General features: G+C 36.7%; 1 protein-coding gene across 1 annotated transcript in view; it reads right to left on the bottom strand.

Annotated features, from left to right (window-relative positions):
* The window catches only part of SCN9A (sodium voltage-gated channel alpha subunit 9), a 170,579-nt gene extending 149,831 nt beyond the window's left edge, over nt 1–20,748 (bottom strand). The window contains exon 1 of the mRNA XM_082690248.1: nt 20,437–20,748. The gene's annotated coding sequence lies outside the window, so the exon portion shown is untranslated. The remainder of the gene's footprint in view (nt 1–20,436) is intronic.
* Between the last annotated feature and the right edge of the window lie 6,169 nt (nt 20,749–26,917).

Here is a 26,917-nt window from a genome sequence, read left to right as displayed (position 1 = left end):
CTAGAGTGACTGTACCAGTTTGTACTTAGGCATCTTTTATTACTAATATGTATCATGATATTTAGACATCACAGAAACCTGTTAAATGCTTGATGAATGACAACTTCTCTTAACCCAAATTCTCAAAGAAGTGTAAATATCTTGTCTTTAAGATAACACAAGATGTGTAAGCAAACTTCAATTATTACTTAACTAAATTACTTAATATTTTTTAATATTTGAAAGTATCTTCAAATACTTAAAATAACTGATAATTATCATCAACTTTATATCAGAAACATTCTTTAAAAATTTATGGCATCTCAATTTTTCTTCTTCTCATTTGAAAAATTAAAACATATCAGAAACAAAAGAATTCCTAACCTTATGTGTAGCTTAACATGTGTAAGAAATGTACACGTTTTGCAATAATAGTCTGTTCCTCATCTTAATGACACTAACATAAAAACTACTGACTATGTCTTTGGGTTTAATCAAAGGAGCATTCTTTCAACCATCAACAGTAAAGTTAAAAGTTCCATCAGATGGATGAGAAGGGAGATCAATATGGTGGACACACCTAATTAAACTTTAAAATTCTGTAATCTTGAAGTACACTAGTCTTAGCAAAAGTTAAAAAGCCATTAGAAGGGGCGCCTGGGTGGCTCAGTGGGTTAAGCCGCTGCCTTCGGCTCAGGTCATGATCTCAGGGTCCTGGGGTCGAGTCCCGCATCGGGCTCTCTGCTCAGCAGGGAGCCTGCTTCCCCTCTCTCTCTGTGTCTGCCTCTCCATCTACTTGTGATTTCTCTCTATCAAATAAATAAATAAAATCTTAAAAAAAAAAAAAAAAGGAAGCCTGCTTCCCTCTCTGCTTGCCTGCCTCTCTGCTTACTTGTGATCTCTCTCTCACTCTGTGTCCAATAAATAAATAAAATCTTTAAAAAAAAAAAAAAAAAAAGCCATTAGAAGTGTTTTCCATTTTCACCAGTGCTTACGCCTCCCCAAACTGCAAATACTTTATTTGAAGTGTATGTTTGATTAGGGACAAATCACCAAAGATCTGGATCTCTAACAAAGTAATAACTTAATTGTTTCAGAAATTCAGGCAGATATAATAGCAGATTGTTGGTTAATTCTTTTTTTTTAAAGATTTTACTCATTTATTTGTCAGAGAGAGAGAGCACAAGCAGGGGGAGTGGCAAAGGGAATGGGAGAAGGGGGCTTCCCACTGAGCAGGGAGCCCAACGTAGGACGCCATCCCAGGATCCTGGGATCATGTCTGAGCGGAAGGCAGATGTTTAACTGACTGAGCCATCCAGACACCCATTGTTGATTAGTTCTAACTTAAATTTTGCCATTAAATAATGTAGTTTATTTAAAATTTGTAGGTCAAGTTATATAGAAAAGATTTTATTACCATTAGCTCCAAGACATAATCCTCTCCAGAAAGTTGTGCATATAATTAATTTGGGGTTATTAATATAGTGAAATATAAATATAGCTAATTTTCATTGTCAGAAAATACTGAAAAACATAGATACTAAAATAAAATTAACCTGTTTGGAGAAATTTACTCCTGTTATTTTGAGGTATTTGTCTTTTTATGTACATACATTTAGCCAAAATGCTTTCCAGAAATGCTATAAAAATCTATGTTCTCTCTAGCAATATTTAGGCACATTTTTTCCATACCTAAACAATATTAAGTATAGCATTTTAAAAATGCTTCCCAATTTGATAGAGAAAATATATATTTTTAAATGTACATTCCATGGAACATTTCTGTCTCTCCTTTGATAAATCTGTCTATTTTCTTGGTCCTTTTTCTACTGGTGTATCCATTATTTTCTTCTTTTGATAAGGGGTCTCTATGCTAAGAATACTGATCCCTTTTCACAAAAGTCTCTATTTTTTGCCAGTTTGTCATTTTCAAATTTTTGTCTGGTAAACCTGGTTTTTAAAAATAAATAAAAATACATAATTACTACTTAAAAGAACTATACAGTTACTTCATAATTGAAATAGTCTCCCTTTTGTACATCTATATTTTTTCATAGTGTAAAAGCAGAGTTTTTATTTTCAAGATCTATTTCTGGGAAGCAATAAGGACTAGGAATAAGAATTGTCACACAATCCCTGGAGTCTTATCTGAGGCTGAGAGGTTACTAGTTTTACCTCAAATGGAACCATCTAAACCTTTCCTCTTCTCTTTTCTCCGTATTTGAGCAACACACCTCCTCATATCTTCTGTATTCTATTTTCGGAATTTGTGATTTTGAATAGCAAAATGTCTTTAATTCATAGGACACTGAAGAAAGCGAATAATAATATTATATATTTTTATTACTCATTATAGTTTGCAAAACACTTTTACATACATCATTTGTTCATTCAAATTCACTCCAGACATATTCTTGAGGACGTATCATTTGATTACAATCCTAAGCTTCAGAGCAGAAGTACCTCCAAGAACAGAACACCTTTAAGTTGAATAGTTGGGCCAAAATGGTCAGTTTATGACTCTCATTTTTTCCCTAAATAGCATTCTTATATTTATTGTTGAAGAATAAATATAGACATGAAACTCAGAAATATGTATAAAGAAAAGTAATTCTCCCTCTCTCTCTTGTTTCCCAGCTACCTAGATCCCTACCCTGGGGGGAACTGCTGTACCATTCCCTTGTGTATACATCTATGTGTTTTTATAAACACATAGACACCTATTAATTTTTCTTTCCACATAAATAATACACAGTACACGCATTGCTTTACATTTTGCATTTATCACTTAAAAATATAACCTGGAAATATTTCTGTACTAGTATGTATAGACCCACCCCCTCTTTTCATAACAGTTTCATAAATTTCTATTTGCATAGATATGCCAAAATTATTTAGCCATTCTTCCTTGCAGAACATTTAGGTTGTGTCCCAAAGCCACAATGATTATCTTCTCATACATAGCCTCCCAATATGAAATTATACTTGTGAGATGAATACCTGTTGGTAAAATCTCTGGGTCATAATTGTATCTGCATTTTTAATTTGGAGAAGATCATACTGCCAAGTTAATTTTCATAGAGGTTCTATCAATTTATGCTCCCCATAAACAATATGTCAGGGATTATCTGCACACACCCTCAACACATTTTATAAAAAATTTTTCACCTTTGCTATTTTAAGAAGTGGGAAATGATAACTTCCTATTGTTTCAGTTCGCATTTTTTCTTATGAGGAAAGTTGGGGATCTTTGTATATCCTTAAAATGTGCTTCTGTGAACTCTCTGCACATAGCCTTCATCCATTTTTATAATGGGCTATTATTCTGTTCTTATTAACTGAGGAACTCTGAATGTAATAATAAAATAAGGTCTCTTCTCTAGTATAAGATGCAAATATTTTTATCACTTTGCTGCTTTTTATTTTTTTAGTTTATGGTAGATTTCACCCTTTGAAGCATTTACTATTTTATTAAAGAGAATTCAACAATGCTTTCTCTAAGTGACTATTGTTTATACATTACCTTAGGAAAAAAATTTCTACTTTAAGATTTTGAAAAAAATTCTACATGTTTTCTTCTAATTTTTTAAAAAGATTTTATTTATTTCTTTTAGAGACGGAAAGCAAGGGGAGGGACAGAAGGAGACTGAGAGGATCTCAAACAGACACCCCGCTGAGCATGGAACCTGATGCAGGGCTTGATCTCATGACCCTGAGATCATGACCTGAGCAGAAATCCAGAGTCTGACACTAAACTAACTAAGCCACCTAGGTGCCCCATCTACATGTTTTCTTCAGGAAAGGCTTCTTTTTCTTTGTGATTTATATTTTATATTTTAAATATTTGATTCATCTAATAGGTATCTTGGGTTAAGCTATGAAGTAATCATCTGAATTTATCTTTATCTCAACCAGGCAGGTACATGGGACTCCTTAGGACAATCTAGCTGAAGCTGACGTTATAGCGGACCAAAACTGCATGAACAAGGCCAGCCAGAACCATGTGATGCACAGAGGAGATATCCCAGACTGGTTCTAACAAAAGGGTTATCCACAGAATAATGAACATCCAGTTGCCCTAATGATACTCATTAACTAATAGTTCCTCCCACCTATTTGGATGCCATTTATAATTCTCATATGCAATTATGTCTATTTCTAGACATTACAGTTTCTATATATTTTATCAATATCACAGCATTTTAATTATTCTAGTTTTATAAGATATTTTAATGTTTAATGCAGTTAACCTTATCAGGAATTGCTCTTTCTTGTGTATATTGTCCTAGAGAACTAGACTTGTGTTATCTAATTTCAGAAATCCTACTTTTATTTTCATCGGGATGCAGTAGTTTATAAGTTACCTTAAAAAGAACTGCCATCTTTCTATGCTGTAACTCCTTTTCTTAATACCTTCTCTTTAGATCATAAATACAAAGTATACCAACATAATAAGAAAAAATGGGCTGAGCTGGCTACTCACTTTAGAGCCTCAAATGTTAAGTACATCATCTCTAAATTAAATACAATAATTAATGAAGTAACCAATCATTTAATTCCTGACTGCTGAATGCTTATCATTGCATTCTTCATGTTTAGCACCATGGTAATCATATTAATAAATTCTTTAAATAACTATTACTTCTTAGAGATGAATAATTTAGGGGATGACAATGACTTGTCTAATCACCTCAAAAAAGTAGTTCAATATTCCATGTCCTAAAATCACTCAAAGAGTTTTTCTGAAATTTTATAGTGTTTTAAAAATTGATATGATAAAAAAAAACAACTTAAGGTGTGTAGGTGATTTTATAGTATGGGTTGCAGATGTATATTTAGGGATTTATTTCAAGACTCTTAGATGAAGAAAATTATTAAAACACTATGATCTGGGTCTTTCACAACACATTATAATGATTATGTATATTATACCTTAAGACAGAACTCATCCCTATTCGTAGGTTTACAAAATATAGTTTTCCTCAGGCTTATAAGAAATTAATGTTTATAACTCAAGGAGTGTATTAGTGTGGGGGAAATGATGTTTATTGTCAATGATTGCTGGCATCTCTGAAATTGTTAACAGCAAAATGCATGTTGTTCCATCTACACATGATGTATGAAGAAAGAAAGGAAAATGTTTCTTAACCCATATTAAATCTTCTCTATTATTCAGAATTAACCATTTCCTGAGAGCCCAGATCATCACTGACTTAAACTCTGAGGTCACTAAAATATGGCTGCAGAAGAGGTTGTAGAAGAAAGTGTTAACAAAGTATTACATAGAGAGTGCATTTCCACTCCTTGATTTTGCATGGATCTACCTCACCCAAAACATCAACATGGTTTAGGAGAAAGGGCATAACAGCTTTGGTGCCAAGCAGATGTAGGTTTGAATCCCATGATCATAACACCCAAGGAGCTCTGTGACATTATGCAAATTCTTCATAAATGAAGCAGAGAAAATATTCAACTTACAAGAGTATTTGGAAGAACAGACACAGTTTCTATAGCTACCGCAGTGCCTAGGCTAAATAAATATTACCAATATTATCATCTTTCCCCATATATACCATAATTTTTTAAATGATAAACCATGAATTAGTGGATAAAAGTAAAACCTCATTAAAATCTTAAGGGATGAATATTTGCTGCTTATGTTGTATTTCATTTTCCTAACCTGTTCGTAGCTTTAATCTAAAATCTAGATCTGGGGCGCCTGGGTGGCTCAGTGGGTTAAGCCGCTGCCTTCGGCTCAGGTCGTGATCTCAGGGTCCTGGGATCGAGTCCCGCATCGGGCTCTCTGCTCAGCAGGGAGCCTGCTTTCCTCTCTCTCTCTCTGCCTGCCTCTACATCTACTTGTGATTTCTCTCTGTCAAATAAATAAATAAAATCTTTTAAAAAAAAAAATAAAATAAAATCTAGATCTGCAGTAAATTAAGAAGACAGCATAATAGAGTTGTTAATTTTGTGGCTGCAGAGTGAGAGAGCCCTCAAATCTCACCTCTTTTACTTACTTAACTTGTGTCTGTAGGTAAGTTAATTAACCTTTGTAATAAATCTTGGTATCCGCATCATAAATTAACAGGGCTGAATATGATTATCCTATAAGGATATCCCTATCCTATGGGAAAAAATAAGACACTGAATTTTAATCATTACGCACATTTCCTGGTACACTGTGTGTAATATATTCTAACCATTATTACTAGTGATTTTTATCAACTTTCTTACAAATTGATTTTGCTTATCTAAATGTTCTTAAGAATGGAGAACAAAGGGGCGCCTGGGTGGCTCAGTGGGTTAAAGCCTCTGCCTTCCACTCAGGTCATGATGCCAGGGTCCTGGGATCAAGCCCCACGTCGGGCTCTCTGCTCAGCGGGGAGCCTGTTTTCTCCTCTTTCTCTGCCTGCCTCTCTACTTGTGATCTCTGTCTGTCAAATAAATAAATAAAATCTTTTTTAAAAAATGGAGAACAAATTTGGTGGCTTCATAATAGATAAAGTTTCGTATTACATATACAGGACCTTTTCTTCTTAAAGACGTTTATTTCAACTGCAGATATTTTAAACAAAAGAAAACCATGATTACTGCAAAACCAGAGTTACATTGCTTTCCACCAACAGATGGCACTATGTATCACACCCAGCCATTTAGTTGCTACCAACGTAAGGCTCCTAAGTCCAAGCCGTGCAAGCAGAATGTGTGTATTGTACTTAAGTGGTGATGAAATTATTAAATCCATCAGACTTGTTAAATGCAAACACACTGGGAGTGTGTGATATCTGAAACAAAAGTAGAAATAATAAAATAGTTGAAAGTGTAAGAAAATAAGGAATATGGCAAATTCATGAAAGATTAATCACCTGACAGTAAAAATGATTCTTTAGGTATGAATTACATCATGTGATGGTTAAAAGTGATGAGCCCAGGTCATATCCAGCAAGATACAAAGAAACATTATTTTAAGAAAAAAAAAAAAGAAAAGGGGTGTCTGGGTGGCTCAGTGGGTTAAAGCGTCTGCCTTCGGCTCAGGTCCTGATCCCAGGGTCCTGGGATCAAGCCCCGCAACAGGCTCTCTGCTCAGCAGGGGCCCTGCTTCCTCCTCTCTCTCTGCCTGCCTCTCTGTCTACTTGTGATCTCTGTCTGTCAAATAAATAAATAAAACTTTAAAAAAAAGATAAAGAAAAAGAAAAAAAAACATTCTAGCATGGGTCACAGGATTTCCTTCATCAGAAACTTAATTGACAAAGCAAGAGAAAGCTAGGTATACATATATGCTTAAAACCCAAGCATAGTGACAGCTGTTGATGAAATATTCCTGGCAGTCCAGGAATGCTTCAACGGCGAAAGGCCCTTTAATTCAGTATCAGAAAAGTAAATTAAGTTGTATGCATGCCAAGGGATTCTCTGGAATATCTGTGGACATCATCAAGAAAAGCTGTCATCTACTTATAAGGTGTTTGGTGGAGAGATTCCTTTAGAGTATATATCAGCAGGGAGAAGGAGGTACTATGGGATAAGTAACATAAATTCACAAACAATTCTTTTGCAAACGAAAATGTTCACCAACAGAGGAGCTTCCGTGTTTCATACTTCTCTACTCCCTCTTGAAATCAGAGGCTGAGATTATGGTGAGGCATTCGGTAGCCATGAACTTAATCTTGGAATATGATGAAATACACGTAATAATGTTCAAAATGTATTTTCTTTTGAGGTTGTTGTTATTGTTTGAAAGACAGAAGATGAGGGCATGGCTATTTTTTTAATGGGGTTAATTAAATGTATGATAGCATTTCTTACTTTTCACCATTTTGAGACATGATTTTCAGAATTCTGTAATAGATACAAATAGAGGAGTGGATCAAATTCCAGATTAGACAGCAGCCACTGAGTGACAAGTAAATTGGAAGAAAATAATTCCTATCCTTCCTCAAATTTATATTCCAATACATATGTGACCAGAAGACTTGGATTCTGAGATGAGCATTAAGGTAAAAAGAGTCTAAAACAATTCAAAGGCAAAGGCACTTAATATAGGCTTTCCTCCTTTTATTATTCTAATTAGTACACTGAACTGTTTATAAGCAAAAAGATGTTCATATATCATATTTTCATGAAATGTAAACCATACTTCAGTGACCTTGAGTTGCCATAAATAGTCACCATTTTTCATTTGTTGGTAGCTACCCAAGGGGAAAAGTTTGTGCCTATGGGATTTAACCTCCACAAGGACTATCAAATGGAACAAAAAATATTTGTGGTTCAAACTCTAACCTTCAAACTTCAGTTCTCAGTAGCAAAATGTCCAAAAACACTTCAAGCAAAGTTGATTGAAAAATTAGTATCTTCATAAGAATTAAGGAACAGAGGACAGATTTTTAAACTTGTTTTATTTAAACAAATCTAAAAAGCCATTTTTTCCTTAATGTCATTGATTTACTAAATACTTAAGAAAAAAGACAGTCTTTCTTTTTCATTCATTTGCCCATTTGTTTACTCACTCAAGTATTATGTAGTACTCTGTGTAAAACATTGTGCTAGGGCTGGAGAAGATTTAACCATAGCAAAACAGAATTCTTGCTCTACTTAATCAAACCATCTAATGCTGAGAATTGTAATATAAACAGTCCTTGAATTTATTAACTAGTTAGCAAGAATCAAAATTCCTAGACTATACAGGAAGGGACCAAACCCAAATAGTTTTCAGTACTAGGACTGGTCAAAAGAATAAATAAACCCAGTCGGCAGGAGAATATGGTATTCTTTCTATATCAGGAATCTCCCTAAGTTGCTAGCATGTTCTTCCAATAATTCAAGGACTTTAATCCTAGAAAAAGATTTAAAAAAATGAAATGAGGAGGCTATTGAAAGGTAAGGTAAATATTCACAGTAAGGAATATTTAGCTTACTCTGAGTAAGTAAGGAATGCGTAAGGAATATTTGAGCTAAAAAAAAACCAGACCTCTAGGAGCAGTGCCTGGGTGGCGCAGTGGGTTAAGCCTCCAACTTTTGGTTTCAGCTCAGGTCATGACCTAGGTCTTGATCTCAGGGTTATGAGATGGAGCCCCATGTGGGCTCCATGCTCAGTACACAGTCTGGTTGGGACTGTCTCTACCCCTCCTCTCTGTGTGCATGCACCCTCGAGTGTGTACTCTCTCTGTCTCTAAGATAAATAAGTAAATCGTAAAAAGAAAAGAAAAGAAAAAAAAATCTCCGCAAAAGAAAGGTGAAGGGAAGTTGGAGACTCTTAGACTCTATAATGTCTATGGGAATTGGGGGAAAAAAAATGGATCCAATGGATCACAGTCCTAAATGTAAGAGCTAAATCTATAAAACTAAAGAAAGCCTAAGAGACAATCTTTAAAACACTGGATTTGGCAATGATTTCTTGGATACGGCACCAAAAGTACAAGTAACAAAAGAACAAAAACAGATACACTAGACGTCATCAAAATTGAAAACTGGTGTGCCAAAGGATACTGTCAGAGAGTGAAAAGGCAATGCAGAGAATGAATAAAATATTTGCAAATCATATATCTGAAAAGAAATTAATATCCACAATATATAAAGGATTCCCAAAACTTAACAACAAAAACAAATAACTGTTAAAAAATGGGCAAAGATCTTCAACAGACATTTCTTCAAGGAAGATGTTCAAATGGAAAATATGCATGATGAAAAGATGCTGAACTTCACTAATCATTACAGAAAAGTAAATTAAAACCACAATGAGATACCATTTGACACCCAGGAGGACTGTCACTATTTAAAAAAAGAAAAAAATAAATGTTAGCGAGTGTGGAGAAATTGAAACCCTTATCCATTGCTGGTGGGAATGTAAAATAGTGCAGCTGATGTGGAAAATGGCATGGCAGTTCTACAAAAAATTAAAACTAATTATCATATGATCCAGCAATTCCCTTGTGGGTATATTATATACCCATGAAATTTAAAGCAGGGATGCAATCAGATATTTGTCTACCAACGTTCACAACGATATCGTTATTCATCATAACCAAAGTATAAAAGCATCTCAAACATCCATCCGCTGATGAATGAATGAACAAAATGCGATCTATACATACAATGAAATACCAGGCAGCCTTCCAAAAAAGTAAGGAAATTCTGACATAGGATACAACATCTATGAACCTTAAAATTATTATGCTTGATGAAATAAGCCAGACATAAAAGAACAATTATTACATGATTCCACTTACACAAGGTACCTAGAATAATCAAATTCATGGGTAAAGAGAGTAGAATGGTGATTACCAGGGACAGGGGTAGGGGGAGCAAGGTAACGTGTTATAGTTTAATGGGTACAGAGTTTCAGTGTGGAACGATGAAAAAGTTCTGGAGATGGATGGTGGTGATGGTTGAAAAACAATGTGGATGTACTTAATGCCCCTGAATTACATACTTAGTAACAGTTAAAGGAGCAAATTTTATGTTATAAATACTGTACCACAATTTTTTTTATTTCACAAGAATTTGCTGAAAACTGTAAGGAAGAGAGAGTCAGAAGAATACCAAAGTCATAGCAGTTAGCAGTGAGTCAAGCTTGACAGGATGTAAGTGTGCTTCCCTCGTATTTATTTTGCTAGGCTATACTCCTTTCTATCTATGCAGTAGAACTATTTCATAAGAAATTGTACAGCAGATACAAAAAAAATCAATCAAAATATGTAAAATATTACTATATTCTCACCATGTTTTAGTTTCCTGAATTTAAACATTTAAAGATACTCGCATTTGTAACCTCTGTCATGTTAGCTCTTTTGTCCTCAAATGGTAATCAGGGCTTCTAAGACTCTAATTTATTGCAGATGGGAAGAGACTATAAGACATTTACATATAAATCACAAAGAAATGGCAAGAAGATTAATTTTATATGGAAATTAGGAGTTTCCAGAATATTTGTTTGCATTGTGTGGTACCTAAATTCAGAACAGGATCCCTAAAAAAGAAAAAAAAAAAGGCACAATTCACCTCCTCCAAAGTTTGTCCCATGCTGGTCACTGAAGCATTTGCTCATTATACAGACCTCTAGGCAGATTATGCAATCTTTCCCAAATTAAGAAAAGTCCCACACCTTCTACTACTTTCTACCTCGCTCTCCATACTTCAGCCACACTGACTTCCTTGCTTTTCCATAAACACATTAAATATGCCTTCAGGCTGCTGCAATTGCCACTCCTTGTGCCTGGCATGATTTTCCTGTTGCTGCCCCAGCTCCCTCATTTCCCTCCCTCCTTCAGATCTCTGCTCAAATATCACCTCCGAAAGGTTTTTCTAACCACCTTTATTAAAGAATGCCTCCTTCCCTCAATTCTCTCTGTCCTGCAGGATGTTTATCCATAGCGTACAGAGTAGGTTCTGTTTATTTACTCACTATCTGTCTCAAAACTAGCATGAAACCTCCATGTTCTGTTCCCCATTACACCCTGCAGCAGTGCCTGAGTAGCTACTCCGTAAATACCTGCTAAAGGACGCATTGCTGTTCAACTGCGGAAACGTAAAAGCTGAGAACAGTGACGCTGAGTTTGAAGAGCCGACCTGGAGCCACTCAGCCTCCCTTTACTGCTACCCGTGGGATCTCTGCCAGCCTCTTCCTCCCCACAAACCTCAATGGCACTGAGACCAGTTTGGATGCCAACTCCTGACCTACACATTTTGGAGGCCAACCAGATAGAGCTTAATGATTAATCACCAGTTCCAGACAAATCAGTTGGAAATTTTAGTTTTAACTTTTTTTTTTCCTTTTACTATTGGACTGCAATAAATCCTCCAAACTCTCATTTTTAGAAGAGGATCAGGGTGTCAGTCTTTGTAGGATATCAAATTGAGTACATGTTAAAATATTTTGGCTCTTTCATGAAAAGAAAGCTAAATACTGTCATCTAGAAATGTTGAATCCAAACTGTGCCAAAAAAATAAGCAGGAGTGCTATTCCTGAGTAAGAAATAAGAAGTATGACTCTTTCATCAGGACCTAGTAATCATAAAAATCTAGGTCTGAGAAGTCTAAATTACTAACTCATCTCTCCCCCATACTTAGAAAGTAAGTTTCAGTGAAAAAGAGCGATTTGTAATGAGTTAAACATATATTTGCATAATAAATATGATTAATTTCATCAGCAAATCTGTATCAAGAATGACTGCCTATGAGGCACCATGCAAGGATGCCCATATGAACAAGATATGGTCTCTAACACTTCAAACTTTAACAATCTAGTGGACAAGCTGCCGACCAACAACCATTAGAACTCAAATATATCATAGAACTCAAGGTTTCACTTGTCATGGTTATATACCCCACTCAAAGTACAGTATCTAAGTAGACACTAAATATTTAAAGAAGATCATTTGCATTAGAAAATTACATATAATGCAAAATAAATTAATTTTCCAAATGTGTTTTAAAACCCTTAAGAGTAAACGCCTTGAATCATTAATGTTAAACACTTTAATCGACAAATCATTGTCTCTGTGACAATAAGTACTATGATTTAGATTACATCTGAGTTTATCAATTTAGGGTAATAAAAATATTTGTATTCCTCTAATTAAAAATGTCTGTATTCTCAATTTCTAGGACATAAGAACTTTAGATGAACACTATCTTCTTCTTTCCTAACCCTGCATAAATTCACTTTACTTTATCTACTTGTCATCCACTAACACCCAGGATCTCAGACATGGCTTCAGTCTCTCTTTCTTCATTTCATCAGTCATGAGGCTGAATGAACTTTGCCTAGACATTTCACACTCCTATCCCTTTTAAAGGCACTAGTCCTTTTCTTTCAAACTCTTGTCTATGTTAGGAAAGTTCCTTTGATTTCCTCAAAATAAAACGCAAAACATTCTAATTATGGCCAAGTCAGAGCAACACAATAAGATCCCTAGACCAGGAAAGCAAAGTCACTCAACCTTTAAAATGACCTGAAAAATACTTTAAATGTTTTGGTACATTTCATAATATCATAATGTTTTCAAACTTCCATTTAAATCTCAACTCTGGTTTAACACAAATACACTACCCAAGAATCAATATTCAAGATGAACATTTAAACAATCTTCAGTCTGTCTTATTCCCTAGTGTTGTAATTACATAGTTTGCTTTCATTGCAAATGGAGATTATTTCAGCTCCTTTATGGATTGAAAAGACTTCAATCCTTGGTAATATAAGTACTAGGTATATTGGGGCGGGATATGTACAACAGCATTCATAGGATAAACACAATTTTGTTGCCTCTAAAAAGAGTGTGCATGTTCCTTGAGTTAGTGATCACTCAAGTCTTTGGGAAGGTTGACTAACTTCTGAGTCTTAGTGTTTTCAACTCCAAAATGTGGTTGTAAAGATTTAAAAGAAGCATTTGAAGATCCTTTAATGAACTACCTGGCAAAAATGAGAGCTCCATATTTGAGGCTGTTAAATTAATGTTATTACTAGTAATCTTAACAATATGTGAATGGTGCTGCTACCCATATTTTTCTTTATGACAATGTACCTGTTCATATATTCATTTTCTGTCTTCATAATGTTGCCACGAACCACCTCTTGCAATGCATAGTCTACTGGCTTTGTAACTAAGGAAGAACTGTGGATTGCTAAAGAAAACAATAAATAAAACCAACTCAATTATTACCCTTGGTCTGAGGATTTCCTTTACAAGATTCTGTTTTTTGTTAATGATCACCAAAGAAATAAAGTAAGTGGCCATATTGGCAAATATTTCCTTCAGGCTCAAACATCTTATTTGTTGATTTAAAAATTCAGAGCTATACTCCTGATGATTAAAGTACTAGAGTAAGTTTGATTTCACACATAAGTGAGAAATTGCATGATATGCTCCTTAAAAAAAATTCCTATCAAAGTAGATAGTTTTAAGATGCATTATTAGGATATCTGGCAGGTCATCTCCACTGAACTGCTCTCTACTAATGAAAAATTCTGATGGATCAGGTTTAAAAACAGAAACAAAACATAACTGGATAGTTAACAAATGCTTGAGTTTTAGACACCTCTTTCATGTTTTCCTACTTATAAGTTTTTAGATACTTCAAACAAACTATTTGTAATAGCTTATTACTGACAACTTTACAACAGAGATTTCAAAATGGAATGATCCTATTAGAGATATAACTAGAACTGTCTTTAAAAATAGGATTAAAAATAAATGTAACAAAAGTGCACTTTAAATGCTATACCATTTGTATTCAAAACAGAATACATTTGATTATAAGATACTGTTACCAAATATGTACCACATTGATACACCTCCTTATCATATGTGAAACATTGAAATGGCTTTTTTGTATAGAAACCTAATTTGTATGGAACCCCTTAGAAGCAGACATTTCCAATCCTACAAATAATGAAGTTGCATTTAAGAAAAAGTATTTGGCTAAGACCACATATAGAGCAAGACAAGTATCTAGAAAAACACATTTTAACTACACTAACAGGAATACAAATTTCTTCTTCTATATTTTTAACCCTTTATAAAAACATTTTATAAATATTCTAAAATATAGTAAGGGGACGATATGGATTTTTAAGGATGCCTCGCATAACAATCCTATAAACATTCATTCCCGAAAGTCTGTTGGATGATCTCATGAGGTTGTAAGAACCTTGTTCCCACTTGAACCTTGAGGACAATTTCTCTTCTCTCTACATGAATTACCATGAGCCAAGTTTGTCCCAGATAACAAGAATATGTGTTATGTTAAGGGGGGGGGAGGATCATCGTTTAAACTTTGTTGCATTTTATTCCATGAAAGGATCATCTATAAAGATTAGTCCCATGATACCCATCTACATGGAATACTAATTTTATATCATTATCCAGAGAAAGCAAAGGAAGGCATAATTTACCAATAAAATACTCTATGTATCTTATGCAAAATACACATATAGTTAATAAGCTATCCTTACCCTAAACCCTGAATGGTCGCTTGTCCATTGGACTCGATGGAATAATCATTTAGTGGAGTTAAATCAATAAATAAAAGGATATTTCTATATCATATAACATTTTTCTCATTTTCCCCCGTTTTATTTTCTGTATGGATTTTAATATCTATCATTTACCTCTTTTTTGAATTTCTAATTATAGGCTCTCAGGAAGATGAAAATAATTACTTAGATTCTAAGATACACAGTTTATGAGCAACTAGTATAGTTGACAGATATTACATCTAGTAAAATCACCCCTATTCTTTAAAAATAATCAGATGACACAGGATGTCTAGTTTGGCATGTAACACGCAAAAATTTCATTAAAATTTTCTACAGAAATGTTTTGTGATTATTTTTTAATGCATCTGTCTAATCCTATTATCCTTCTTTAGGAGCTCTAAGATTTTCCAATTATTTGTGTTAATGGTTTGACCAAAGAGTGGAGCAAAATTTGTATTACTTGCATATATATCAAATGTTCAGAAGGTGATATGTAGAGAAAAGAAAAAGGGATAGAAAAAGAGCATACACTGCAGAGCAGAGATAGTAGGTTAATGACATTGTTAATGTACTTACTCCCTCTAAGTTTCAAAGTGAACAATCGGGTGCAATTAGTTTTATTGTGTTTTGATAAATGATTCAGAAAGCTTTGTAACGGGGGTAGAGCTCAGTGGTAGAGCATTTGACTGTAGAAAGCTTTGTAAAAAATCCAAGGAGACATTTTAAAGAAATTTATAATCAGTAATAGCAGTCTCTCAAACACTTGACACAACAAAAGAAAATCATAAAATGAATAGCAAGAAATTAAAATTAAAGAAATTGTATATTTTAATAATAATACATGGCATTTTTGGCTCCCTGTTATATCACTTTAAAAATCCAAAGGTAACCCATTTCCTGTATGAAAGAAGCAATAACAGTATGTTTTCCCAATAACAGTTATTATTCTAACGACAAAAGAAGAAAGAACTGTCCTTGGTGTGGCTAAAAAGATACCAAATAATTCAACTGTATATATAATGTCAACTCAAATTTGTCTGTGGTAGATTATTGGCACTGTTCAAGGCATTCCCACCTCTTGTCCCTCTTTATCGTGGTCTGGCATTTTTCCTCACTACCCAGAAGAGTTTTGTTCCTCCAAAGTTTATTCTACCTTTGGCTGCCAAGAGCTGATGGCTTTCCCTGTTGCCTAAAGCCATTTCCTTCCAGCTGTTCATAGGGGGCGGGGAAGAGCCAGGTAAACCTTCAATGAAGAAATTTTGTTTTGCAGGATGGCAAGATACCAAAACTGTTCTCTCACATTCTACAAAAGTAGTCTACCCACATTCTGAGAGTACTCTTCCATAAGTCCTCAAATGAAAATTACTTTCATACAATCTTATAATATCCATTTTACTATGACATTGCCATCTCAAGTGGTATTCTAGCTTACATAGCTCTGAAGAAGAAAGCTATAATACCTCTATGTAAGAATAATTAGCTAATTTGTGACATATAAAACAGGGGGCATCTTCAATTAGTACACAAGGGCAGTCCCACTCATTATAAACCACAATGTGCCACCTTAGTAGCAAATTTAACAAAATCCCTCATGACAAGTCATGAACTAGTTTAGTCCTTCCAGAAGAAATATGATTACAAATTCTTTACAAGAAAAAAGGCCGGTCACTTGCTAGATAAAAAATATCAAATTTCTTTGCCTAACTGAAAGCTAGATTTTCAACCACATGTTAATACCAAACATGTTTAGTATCTTTAAATACAGACTCAAAAAAAAAAAAATGGGTGGACTTATTGCCATACGAAGTAGGTATACTTGTATAAATTCTAGTATAAATTGATACTATCATTAAGCAGCATGAATTTTGAAGCCTCCTTTCCTTCACACCCTACAATAGTGATAGATCTTCATGGATTAGCCCATAGTCTCTCTCTGAACCTTCCCCAGTGGACACTTTGGATTTGTGAGATAATTTGTCCCTTGAACCTGGCGTAAACACCAACTTGGATCATGCTTGGCACTGGATCTATGGCCTCAGACTCATTTGAACATACTTCCAACGACTGAGCTCATTCAAGTATCCATATTTATTACAAAACAATATTTTAAACTTAGTGATTACTGAAAGACCCTCAAAACTAATTAAACCTAATAAGAATTAAACCTAATAAGGTCATCATTGCATGTTAGAAGTCACTCATACAAAAGCCATTGTTCGCCTATACACTCTAACTTTCCTTCCAAATATATTTTAATCCAGTTGTGGTTACTGCTTTCCTAAGAATATGCTATAATCTACTTACCTTTGAACACATTATTGCCTACACTGCTGAAAGATGGGGATACCTCCCAGGATATTTTACTTCCTCAAAATCACAGTACAGCGTTGTAAATGTACCAGATGCTCAACAAATAAAAAAGAAATCGAATCATAAAATGCAGAAATTGACTGGGTTGATGTGCTTTATGGTGAAAGAAGTCAGATCTTTGTACTTTATTATTTACATAAATAGTTAGGAAACCCCTCCCTCCACTACTTCATGCCAGGGTCTGTTCTGAGCACGGGGCCAACAATAAAGACTTGGTTTCTGTTCCTTTAGAGCTTTCATTATTCAAATACAAAAAATATCTGCATGCTATAATACGCACCAGGAAACAAACAAGTACCAAGAAGGAGACTAACAGGTGACAACCTACTTTTGACAGGTGATCAAGAATGATCACCTGAGGAAGAGACTTTTGAGCTGAGATGTAAAGTTTGAGAAGGAGCTAGCCATTCAAAGAGTAAAAGGAACTGTCCACCCACTGGGACACTGGGACAGCATTAAAAGGGCCTTAGGGGGTGAAATTATTCCATGTGTTACAGGTACTAAAAGACCAGTGTGACTGGAGCCTATAAATGACAGGGATGGATTCAGTGGGGTTATAAAGAAGGGCCAGATCAAAGAGAGCTGTATCCTAACAGAAGGAATTTGTTGTTGATTGATTTCTATGTTTCTGCATTTATTCCTTTTTTTTTTTCTATGCAGTTAGCTAATGAATGCTTTTAAGGAGAGTCATGATGGTATTACTGTGTATGGAAAGTGAATCATGGGGAAGGAAACTATGGAAGTAGAGAGACTAACAGGAAGCCCATAGCAGAAATCCAGGTAAATTATGATGGTGGTTTGAACTAATTTACTCGCATAATAGACACAGAGAACAAGGCAAAAGAGATATATCTAAGAAGTATAAATGGATAGAGATATATTTGGAAGAGAAACCTGATAGATCTAAATCTGGACCAGCTATGGATGAAATGCTGTCTTGAGGAAGAGAGAGAGCAGTAATATTTGGATGGTGAAGCCATTTATTCAGATGTTAAAGACGAGGGAAAGATCTAAGACAGTTTTAGAGAAAATCATAATCAGACCATCATGATATTTAGAATGATTCATTTACATTAAAAAACTTTAAGCTCCTCAGCAAAGTCATGCCTTAGATTAGCAAAATACCAAATAAATCCTTCCAGCATATCACATTCTTTCATGTATCTACTAGGAATAGAAATTAGATAAATGTTAATTTCTACCATTAATGTAAAATGGTATTTATTTATTTATTTATTTGCCACAAAGAAAGTGGTTTGGTCATACTGAACACAGTGAATAAGACCTCACTGGTCCCACCCCTGAATTTCTTACTTTTTCTTTGCTGCCAAAACTCACCTCAGCAACAGGTAGCAAAAACACAGAAGCACTACCACTGGAGGGTTCCCATTATTATTTCCTAGCCCTAGGGGACACAATGAGGCATACGGATGCTCTTGGCCAAGAGCCAGACCTGACTCATCTTTCTTCTGTAGACTCATCAAGGTACCCAGTTAGCCCTGCCTTAAACCATAGGAATCATGGCGTACTGTATACTGAACCTCTGTAAAAATACACCATGTCCCATGATTGAACAATGGTTCACTTCCAAAAGGGAACCAATAGATAGGTAATTAAACAAAATGCAAAAACTTCTCTTAAGCAAAACTATTACCAGTTGACTAAATCAAAGGCACACTCTCCATTATACCAAATGTCATATTTTGTCTAGCATTCTATGAACAAGCTATTCTAACAATCATGATAACTTCATACATGAAAATCAGGTAAGATTAGTTTTGAATAATCAATAAAAATTTTTAAATCCTATTTACCACAGCTTCTAAGAAAGTGATTTCTAGTTTAATTATTTTTAAAAATGGAAAAAGAATTTGAAGACTTTTCCCCAAAAATGGACTATTTAACCATTGCATTGGTTTGCAGATTATATATAGTTAGGTTTTATTGTGTTAAAGCAAAAATCATGAAAATGTATTTTATATTGTCAAAAGAAAGAAAGAAAGAAAAACAATGTCTTCCTCCTGGCCACTGGGAAGGAGAAAGAAAATAGAAGAGAGCAATAATTGTATTTCTGAAAAGAAAAGAACCTCCCAAAATTGACACACAGAAACTGAAAATCCACCATTCTTCGAAAAGCCTGTGTTGATTTGATCTTTATCTTTGATCTTTGTCTTATTGAAATTATTAAAGTTAGCTTTTTAGTCTCCCCACCAAGCTTCTCAGATAAAAAAAAAAAAAATTGTCCTTAGCTTCAGAAGAAATAAAGGAAGGAAGGCTTTATTACTAGGAAGGCTGCAACTATAATTTAAGAAGAAACATTAAAATGAGTAAAATGTTTGTTACAATCACAAAAGTTGGCATTAAAGTTTTTTAGTTTGGTAATCTTGTTTTGATCTTTTATCTTTACTACAAGTAACGAAAATAGCGATTTTTTTTTTGCCCCGAAAGTAAATGACAGTTTTGTTGAGACCGATAAAAAGTTAAAATGACGCTAAATCTTTTCTGAATTTCGCTATAAAATGCTTATTCGTTTCAGGGGGAAAAGACAACTACAACAACAAACAAAACTGTGTTGAGAAATGGGGCTGAGCCGTCTCGTCAATTATTGGTGTTTGTGAGCCGGGAAGGGGCTCGCGCTGCTTGGCTGTCCCTCCAGGTAGGATCCGCTGTGCGGGTTCTGCAGGCTCACCTTTACAGATGGGAAATACAACACAGGCTTTTTTTTTCTCGCAGAGAATACGACCTGCCCCTGGAACTGAAACGCATCCAACAGTCTTGCTAGCATCGACAGAAAGAAAGAACGGACGCACACCATCAAGTGTAACTGCCTCTCCTCTCCACATTTTCGGGACCTGATAGCAAACGCGCACAAAATCCGCAAAGGACCGGCCTTGCACTGCATACGCAGGTGCCTTTCCAGCCCCCTTTCTGCCATGGCTTGGACCGCTCCTTCCGCTTGTCTCCTCTCTACTCTGCAGGTGGCATCACACCGAGTGGCCAAAACCGAGAGACGGGAAAATGGATACAGGTGGGTGTGGCTGCTGAGGCGAGCCCGGGCGAGAGTCGGAGGGCTTCCCGGTCCGCCGCACTAGGGGAGCCACGGAAAGGGCACTTACTTGCCACCTTGCCCGCCGGGGATGCCCATCCAGCCCACCCGCACGACCTGGCCTGCGAGGCGGGCGCGGGCTTCAGGAACGCTTCCCCGCTCCCGGTCTCTCCCCGCGGCGTTCTCTCTGCGGCTCCTTCTCCCTCTCTCTTTGGGCTCCTGTTGCTCCGAGGCGCCTGCCACCAGCGCCTGCGGGCACCCAGGCTAGCCCCGCTGCAGCCGGGGAGAGGGTGGGATTCGAAACCAGACACCCGCGGCCGGAGCCAGGGCGACGGCCAGCCCAGACACTGAGCCCCTCCTTCCGGGGCGCGCCCAGGCCAGCGGCAGCCCCGCCCCCAGCCCCGGGGCACCCGCGCCGCCGAGTCCCCCGCCGCTCCTCCCTCCCCGCCCTTTCCCCAGCCTGCGCCTCCCGCTGCTCGCGGCGGGCGGGACCCTCTGGGAGCGCCCGGACGGCCAGGCTGCGGCTTCTCGGCTGTGCGCTGGGAGATGGCAGGGGAGGGGTTCGCGACCTCCCACCCACCGCTACCCCATCGGGTGGGGCGCGCGGGTGTGTGTGGGGTGGGGGTGGGGAGTGTGTCGGTCCAAAGCCCCAAGAGCCCTTCCCATACCTCCCCCCCGCCCCCGTCACCCCTTCCTCCTTTCCTGCTCAGCGCAATCCGCTAACGTTTCCGAGAAGTCACTGAGTGTGGTTTGGGGGGGAGCCGGAGGAGAGCTCCAGGCCGAGGAGGTGAGGACCAATGGCAAAGGCCTGACCAGCGTCTCCTGTGCCCCGGGCTCCGAGGGCTCAGGACCGGGAATCGATTCCTTCTCAGAGACTTTGCCCGTGCAGACAAGGGGTCGCGCAAGACCTGTCTCTAGGCTGCGAGTTTTCTTTTCTCTTTTTGCAACGGATCGATCGGGTTGCGGAATCTTCTAGGGCGAAAACAAAGCCTTTCCTTTCGAAGGTGGAGTGAGGAGTCAGAGGTTGTTGCGGTGGAGAGGGAGACGTGGGGTAGAGGTCCAGACCTGGACCCGCTCTTCTGGATACATCATCAGGCATACAGGTTCCGAGTTTAGAGCTGGGTAGGAACGACTGTGAAAATGATTTTTTTTTTTTTTAAGATTTTTATTTGACAGAGACACAGCGGGAGAGGGAACAGAGGCAGGAGGAGTGGGAGAGGGAGAAGCAAGCTTCCCACTGAGCAAGGAGCCCGATGTGGGGCTCGATCCCAGAATCATCGGATCATGACCTGAGCCACCTAGGCCCCCCGAAAATAAATCTTTGTAAAAATTTTTGTGTGGGGTTGTGTGTGTATGTATGTGTTTTCTATAGCAGCCTGCTGGGAGGAAAAGTAATGGAACAGGATTGAATTATTTTTCCCAAAGAGAAACAGGAAATTTCCACCAGAAATAAAAATAAAAGGGTTATGTTGGGGTAGGGCGGATTTCTGGATTCAGGCCTTAAAAGAGGGCAAATCACATTGTATAGTGTACTGTATAGTATAAACGTAAGGTGGTGGGCATTTGCATCTATAGTTTATTTGCTGCCACACCTTCTACTGTGGAAATGATACTCAGTGGTAAATACACAGGATTTTTTAAGTCCAAGGATTTACCTATCCCCGCTGCGCAACTGAGTTTCTGAGGTTTGCCCTGGGGCGTTTACCTTACATTTACATTTGTGACTTGCAAGATGTGCCAGTGCAGGGAGATTTCTCTTTCACAGGCTCTCCACTCAAGGGTGAACTTGGTCTCTTGGAGATAATTCTCAGTGTCGCATCACAGCCAAATCATCTTCTCTTCCTTGATTGGTTGCAGACTTAGAAAGAAGAGTTAAACTGTACTAGGAGTGAGGGCTTTTTTTTTTTTTTTTTTTTAATTAGACCTAATCAATGCTGCTTTCTTCTTTTTTCTTTTCTTTTCTTTTTTGGCTACATTCAAGTCCCTTCTCAACTAAATTGTACGATGCATAATCACAGAGAAGTAAAATGAGTTCAATCAACCCTCTGTCTTAAAGCTCTCTGACATCTGATCTGGTATCTATCAGGGAATAATCCATATGATGTTCAAAACAATTTAGAATCACAGGATTTCAAGTCATGTCATTTTTTTTTCCTTAAGAGGATAAATTAGAACACACTTTAGCTGAGTGAGACAACTGAAAAAATGATTAATGCCTCCAAAATGATGAATTTTATTAACTTAACTAATGGATTTGATCAACAAATTCCAAAATACTCAAAAGCTTTAGAAAAGCAAATCAAAAACAAACCAAAGTCAATATTATAAAATATAGTGAGTCTATTGGATTTGGTATTCCTAGAGAGGTTGCAAAATGAAGATAAAAATAAATGTAAGATGAATTGATAAATAATGGTACCTTATGGAGAGAATTACTATAAAATGTTAGAGTCACCTTCAGTCATTGTCATATAGCATTATTCAGAAGACATCACTTGAGATAGTGATGAAATATTGGGTGATCCACTGGCTTAATGAAGTGTAGCAGTTTTAAATAGTGAACAAGAAAGTACTTTGCATCAGTGTGGTAGGAAAGAGATTTGGTGTCCTTCTCCCTCTGCCACTAAGAAAATAATGAATACCATACACCATGTTTTGTCAATGAGTATATATACGGTTCATCTTTGCCAACATAGGCTTGAACTGCATATGTGTACTTATGTACAATTCTTTTCAATGTACGTGTGTTGGAAAATACTTTTGAGATTTGCAACAATTTGAAAAAACTCCCAGATGAGCCACATAGCCTAAAAATATTGAACGTTAATATTTGCAATGCTGTATTATGACTATAACTGAAATACTGTATGTCATAAAAATTTTATAATGATTCATTCATTAGCAGATAAACTAGACTACCATGAAGCTATCACACTGCTGCTGCTTTGTTATCAACGCGTGAATCGTTATACCTATAAATAAAAGTGAATTTCTTTTTCACATTATCTTTTCTGTTTTTGATATCCAGTGTTAGTAATACAAATTCTACTGTAAGAGTTCAGTCACAAGTACATATTACACTCGACATACTTACATTCTTGTTACGGGCCATCCAAAACAAAACTTCCTCGTTCTGTCTGAAGGATCCCTGGAGGGATTTGCCTATGAGCTCACTGGCAAAGCATGGTGTATATTATTTATTATCTTCCCAAGTCTCTTTTACCTTTCAACCATTTATCCCATATCTATTTTATGTATCATTTTAATCTCCCAAACACTTTGTAATCTGTTGCTTTTAGTCTATGTTTTTTGTATTTTTATTGCCTTTTTTGGCAGCTCTGAGATTTTTGTCTCTGCTTAAACCCACAAAAGAACTATCTGAAACTCTCATAAAGTATTACACTAAACATACCTGAGAGTTCTTCAAACATTAAGTGATGGTGTCACCTGTGTTGTTGAGAAGGTTAAAGGGGAGACCTGAATTATGGGAGACAGAAAAGATACTGGTTGAACCAGCCAACCACCGGTAAATTCCTAAGGCTATTCACAAATGATGTTCTATAATTTGGGCACAAAAAAGTATAATGTGTTGAAATTAACCGATAGTATCTTCCAAAACCAGGATAGGAATAAATATTTATTTTACTTCATGATACCATGGAAATCTTGGCCAGATACCCTTCTATCTTGGCCATAATTGTCTCTCCAATTGTTAAAACTTCTATAAAATTTCTGGAGAAGAAAGAAATAGACAGTAATATGAAGACAGTAAATTAAACAGCACAGTACCAGAAGACTTTGTTTTTTTCCTCATTAAATAGGATTATAATTCTATATTTATCTTCTAGTATCTGCTACTTGGCAATATTCTAACTTGAGTAAAAACAGTTATGCTGTTGTGGGGCACCTGGGTGGCTCAGTGGGTTAAAGCCTCTGCCTTCGGCTCAGGTCATGATTCCAGAGTCTTGGGATCAAGCCTTGTGTCGGGCTCTCTGCTCAGCGGGGAGCCTGCTTCCTCCAATCTCTCTCTCTGCCTACTTGTGATTTCTGTCTGTCAAATAAATAAATAAAAATCTTTATAAAAACAAGAAAAAAACAATTATGCTGTTGTGAAAATGAAAGAATAAAGTTGCACTTTTTTTGTGTATACATAGCTAAAAAGGAGGGTTCAAAAGTCAGGTTTCAAAGTAGGATTAAAAAGAAAGAACTACAATTAAAACAGTGCAATACACAAGGAAGATTATCAGTCATAGGTTGGAATAATAAAAAGATGGACAAAACAATAGCCAAACTATGGAAAGAGCCCAGGTGTCCATCAACAGATGTATGGATAAAGAAGATGTGGTTATATATACAATGGGATACTATGCAGCCATCAAAAAACACAAAATCTTCCATTTGCAACGACATGGATGGAACTAGAGAGTATTATGCCAAGTGAAATAAGTCAGAGAAAGATAATTATCATATGATCTCTCGGATATGAGGAATTTGACAGGCAGGATGGGGGTGGGGGGAAGGGAAGGGAGAGTGAAACAAGATGGGACTGGGGAGGGAAACAAACCATAAGAGACTCTTAATCTCAGGAAACAAACTGAGGGTTGCGGAAGGGCTGTGCACAGGAGGGATAAGGTGGTAGGTGATGGACATTGAGGAGGGTATTGCTATGGTGAGTGCTGTGAACTGTGAACTGTGTAAGACTGACGATTCACAGACCTGTACTCCTGAAACAAATAATACAATAATACATTATATGTTAATAAATTAAAAAAAGGAAGATGGACAAATTATGCAGAATGAAACAACAAAAGAAAAATGGTTTCCTAAATGTTTCAGCATTAGAGTGTTTGCTCTTCTAAATTGAGATGGTTGAGTTTTTGTGCCAGTAAAATCATGTGAAGGAAAATAAACCTGTTTTTTCTTGAACGTAGTAGATGCTCTATAATATACTGATGGGTCAGTTATTCATGAAGATTTCCCACTAAGTCAAACAGCCCACCAAAGTCCTTTACCAGAACAGTGCTTTTGCTGATCAGATGCTTTCTATAGAATGCCTTTTCATCAAAACTGCTGTTCTCAAAGTTCTGTTCTTGCAGAAGCCTTGAACTAAACTAGGTTACCCAATATATGAAACATTTGTGTGTAGACACTGAGCAGCATGATACGGGAGACTGATCACTGAGAGTATGGACATAAACAAGGTGAGTCCTGTGATGGTCCCAATTTACCTGAAATTAGTTTCCGGACTGCAACACAAGAAGGGGGAAATACAAAAAGAGCCCTATAATTCCCCTGAATTGAGAAGATGGAAACTGGAGTTTGAGAGGCTGAAGCAATTAGAATTTGTAGCACAGAGGACCATAGAGAAGAATTCTACGCAGAGATCCGCAGAGGAGTGCCCTCAAGTTTTTGGTGGATACTGACATGTGGTGGCGTGAGAACCAAGGCCAGGGAATAGAACTAATACCCGAGGCCAGGGAAAGAACTAATGGAAAATTCTAGGTCACAGAACCCCTAGACCCCACATAGGCTAGAAATAATTTGTGTTTCCCCAGCCAAGGTGGAAAAACCTCATCACAGATGAGATATTGTAGAGTTCTTAGAAGGGCATGGTCTTAGTAATGGGGCTGTATTTGTTTTAGATTAAAGTTGTTTTGGATTTAAAGCAGACTTAAAAGGACCCAACTGATTCCAACTTGCTTAAATTCTAGCCAGGATAAAGTCCATCACTTTCTAAAGGACTTAATGATGTAAAATTAACACTGCTAGTATCCAATTTAAAAACTTAACAGGCATGCAAAGAATAGTCAGCAGAAAACTCAGTCAACAGGAACAGATCCAGAAATGGCAAAGATGAGAGAATTAACAGTTGAGGACGTTAGGTTCCATATTATAAGTGTGCTCTGTATGCTCAAGATCATAGAGAAAAATCTGAATATTATGAGGAGAGAAATAGAAGATATAAAAACAACAGAATGGAACTTCTACATATGAGAAATATGGTATCAGAAATGAAAATTCAGGGGCGCCTGGGTGGCTCAGTGGGTTAAAGCCTCTGCCTTCAGCTCAGGTCATGATCCCAGGGTCATGGGATCAAGCCTCGAATCGGGCTCTCTGCTCAGCGGGGAGCCTGCTTCCTCTCTCTCTGCCTGCCTCTCTGTCTACTTGTGATTTCTGTCTCAAATAAATAAATAAAATCTTAAAAAAAAAAAAGAAATGAAAATTCACTGTATATAAATGCAATTCTCAGAAGAACAAAGAATACATGTGTATATGCAAAATAGAAAAAAGTCTGTAATTACAGACTTCATGTGCAACCTTTTTTGACAGATTGACTAATCTCATTCCAGACTTTAATTTGCCTATATAAATAAATATGTCACTATTATATGAAACAGTAAAATATTAATGCAATAATTGCCTTGCAGTTATAATAATTCATAGGGAACTGTGATCATCTTCAGCTTTGGATAAGCATTTTAATGCATTTACCTAATATATTACATTTGTTAAGTTCACCCTCAAGAATCAGAAATTTTCAGAGCACCTGA

Source organism: Mustela nivalis (assembly GCF_964662115.1).
Source record: "Mustela nivalis genome assembly, chromosome: 11".
NCBI classification, from domain to species: Eukaryota; Metazoa; Chordata; class Mammalia; order Carnivora; family Mustelidae; genus Mustela; species Mustela nivalis.
This window is presented reverse-complemented; position numbering and strand designations above follow the sequence as displayed.